This window comes from Corylus avellana, chromosome 9 (genome assembly GCF_965113065.1).
Source record: "Corylus avellana chromosome 9, dhCorAvel1.hap1.2, whole genome shotgun sequence".
NCBI lineage: Eukaryota > Viridiplantae > Streptophyta > Magnoliopsida > Fagales > Betulaceae > Corylus > Corylus avellana.
This window is the reverse complement of record NC_142498.1, coordinates 17,404,353-17,408,363: the sequence shown is the minus strand read 5'-3', so window position 1 is coordinate 17,408,363 and position 4,011 is coordinate 17,404,353. Positions and strand designations below refer to the sequence as shown.

General features: G+C 30.1%; 1 pseudogene; it reads right to left on the bottom strand.

The window, feature by feature from the left end:
• Window positions 1-606: 606 nt before the first annotated feature.
• On the bottom strand, window positions 607-3,786 carry LOC148583889 (BTB/POZ and MATH domain-containing protein 2-like; annotated as a pseudogene).
• Window positions 3,787-4,011: the final 225 nt, after the last annotated feature.

Genomic DNA, 4,011 nt, shown 5'->3' with positions numbered 1-4,011 from the left:
TAGTTTGTGAATTGTTTTTGAATTCTGCTGTACGTACGAAGCTCTCAATCCTTTGTGGTTTTATGAAACCAAAAACAGAGATTTCTCAAACTCTTAAAATAAATGCCCCTTGAGAACATGTCTAGGAGATTGAACGAATTCAACTTGAGAACATGCAAATAGGATTTATATTATATAAAAAATTTACATATCCCTTTACAGAAAAGAAAAAAGAGATGACAAAATTTCCTAATCTTATTCGTAAAATTCAGGCTTTGTTAGTTAACACTTTCATTCTCCCTTTTGTTTTTTATGTTTCAAACAAAAATATTAATACACCATACGAAACACTCAAAATTATTTATTTACGCCAAATCCAATTTAATTCACTAGCTAGTAAATTCTCGTGGATTAGTGCTCTTAACCAGTGCAATGGATTGAACAAATTAAACTTTGAGAACATGCAAATAGGATTTATATCCTATAAAAACTTTGCATATCCTTTTAAACAAAAAAAGAAAAAAAAAAAAAAAAAAAAAGAGGAGATGGAAGAATATCGCAATACCCAATTTATTCCTCACTAGCTAGCACTTCTCTATTACATATTTCGCCAATATAAACATAAAATTAATTTTTGTAGAAATCCTTGACTACGGATATGACATCAATTATGCATTCAATAACTACAACATCACCCACCAAGTAGCCTTTTGATGCATCCCAGAGATTTCCCAGTGCCAAAAATTTGGACGACCATAACCGCTGTTATAACCACAGAACCAATACTCAACTGTAAGGTAAGAGTTGGTCATATTATTAGATTTTTTTCGATTGGTTTTTCATGAAAATTTTCAAGAGAGAATTGTCTTCTGTCCCAATCTAAAAGAAATAAAGGTTTAGAGCCTAAATAGTTTTGTGAAGTCAAAGAGAACATACATGTAATTTCAAGATGATTGCTATTTGTTTGGTCCCTTATATGCAGCTTATATTTTGTGTACAATTTTCTGTTAGGAGGAACACTTTCTAAATCATCTAACAAGAGATAGAGAGACAAGTATAGAGATAGAGAGACAAGTATGTGTTGGCTCCTTTACCTCCTCCCTCCAGCTTAAGCCTCAACTTCCTATACCCAAAATATAAAGTTAAAGGTTGTCAACTAACAGAAATAAGTAAACTTGTACTAAAGACTGATATAGAGGAGCTAACGAAACTCTAATCATACCATCTTTGCCCTTCAACAGTGAATTGCTTAGAGTGGTAAACTTCATCTTTCAAGTCAGTAAACTTGTCAATCTTCCAAGTGAAATAATCACGTTGAGGTTGCTTTACCATGTACAAACACTCTCCTTTACAAGTACCTTTAATAATAAAAACTTTCACCCCAATGGTACAAAGATAACCATTTAATGGATCATTGAGAGTCTCATGGGAAAGTAACTGGGTGAATCCCCATTCAGTCTTCAATTTATGAAAGTGTCTTACTACTCTCCCATTTGCATCTAAGTTCACAAGTAATTGAAAAGTCACTTATCAAATCCGAAGATAAATATATTAAAGAGGTATATCCATATAAGCGAAGTCTTAAACTTAAGATTTAAACTAAGTGTTCAGCAAGGGTACCTTGAATACTCAGGTACTTGTCTCGAATTTGATCAAACACAAAGAATCTTATATCCATATAAGCAAAGTCTTAAACTTAAGATTTAAACTAAGTGTTCGGCAAGGGTACCTTGAATACTCAGGTACTTGTCTCGAATTTGATCAAACACAAAGAATTATGTTCGCATTAACCTCCCACCCAAGTGGAAGATCATCGGTAGCTACTATTTCCAAGCATAGAGAGATGTGACTGTTCCCATTACTATTCTTTTTCCCATTTGGGTAGAGTACCAATCTCCTAGACATGGAAACGAAAATGCTCATATTCTTTAATTAAAAGAAAAAGGAAACCAATAGCTGAAAGAGGAAGGGGAGTCCTAAAGATGAACCATTGATAGCCGCCAACTTCAAACTGGCCAGAGTGAGATTTTTCTTCCGTCATCGCTAACAGTAATGAGAAATTCTTGATTTGAAATATATAATGATCATGAGCTGGTGGGAGAGATGTAGTTGATCGTACTATTCCTGAGAAAAAAAAAATAGAAAAAGAAGGAAAATTATATTAAAAGATATAAGGATAATTATTATTGTGATACTTTTTGTTAATAGTTGTATATTCAATCTGAGGTAAGAGGGTTGGACAGTACTAGAGTAATTCCTAAAGTTCCAAATCTTTTTCTGTAAAACCTTTGGGTAATATATATATATATCCCTGAACATTAAGGAGGTTTTTCAATTTGAACCCCAAAGCTTAAAAATTAGCAATATATCTCCCTAATGTTTCAAAAATTTTCAATTTAAACCTTCCGTTACTAATTTCCGTCAAATTGAACAGAAATCTATGAAATTACGTAATTACCCTCAGACTTTTTTTAAAAAAAGAAATTTCCATCCAATTTAATGGAAATTAGTAACAGAATGTTTAAATTGAAAATTTTTGAAACATTAAGGGATACATTGCCAATTTTTAAACTTTGGGATTCAAATTGAAAAACTCCAGAAACTTCATGGAAGTAAAGTGAATTTTTACCATATATATATATATATATATGGGAAAATTGGTATACTACTCTCTCTCTCTCTCTCTCTCTAATTGTTGGCTACTTGTTGACTAAATAAATTACCCAGAGTCCTTCCCCCTTCACCTGTTATAATCTGAGAATATATATATATATATATATGGCCCTCTATGCATTTATCGAAGGCGTTTCGTTTCCTCTTGCGCGTCGGAGCTTTGTTATATTTATTTTTCTTAGTTGGATGAAAAAAGGAACTTTTAAGCTTCCCAATTAGGGCTGTTAAGTGAGCGAAGCGTCTCGCGAGCAAGCTCGGGCTCGGCTCGCATAAGCTCGGCTCGTGCTCGACTCGAATATTAAATGAAACACTTCGTGAACACAAATCCTACCTCGAATATTAAACGAAGCAAGCTCGACTCGACTCGGCTAACTCATGAGCAGCTCGCGTGCTCGGCTCGTATATTTTTTATTAAGTAACAAATAACAATATATAATCAACATTACTCATTTACTCAATAATAACAAATATATTATATACCTTTGTTTTTTTTTGGTTATTTATGTATATGTGTGTATATATATTATATATATAATATATGTATATATTAATATAAAAACATATAAGAAATATATATATATATAAGAAATATATGATTTTATCATTAATCATTTTATCATATGATATAATCATATAGTACAACCGCACAAGTTCTTGTGTCATTTAATACAAATATTATAATTAGATAGTTTATACTTTGGAAATTGGAATCGTATATATCACATAATCATTAATCATTATATAATCATATGGTATATCTGCATAAGTTATTGTGTTATTTAATCAATACATTATAATTATATACTTTATTCTTATAAAACATATATGATGTATCACATGATCTTAGATCTAAGATAATATTAATATTAATTGTAAGATAATATGATCATAAAATTTAAGTATGAGTATACGACCATTTGATCATATGAATTTATTACTTAGAGTTTGAGTATTACTATTAGATTAAATGATTAATAATTAAGTAACTAATATGTTTCTTATAATTTATACATTATAATCACAATTTACGGTAAGTAAAAACTTAACAATTTGAATTTAAATCAGATGATCATATTCATATAAATAATGATAATGATCTAAAAAATAATTATTACGTTTATTGTTGTTCTTCATAATATCAAGTAACTATAATTATATATTCTATACAATTGTTTTTGAAGGGAAACAAGAAAGACACAAAAATACTTCTAGAATTATTCTTAGTTTATATGAGATGAATGACAATGGTAAAAAAAAACTTAGTGGCCTCTGTTTGGTAAAAAAACTTGTGGGCTCTCGTTATAAAACAATGTTTTTTTTTTTTAATCTTTTTCATACTAAACATTCTGATTTTTTTCA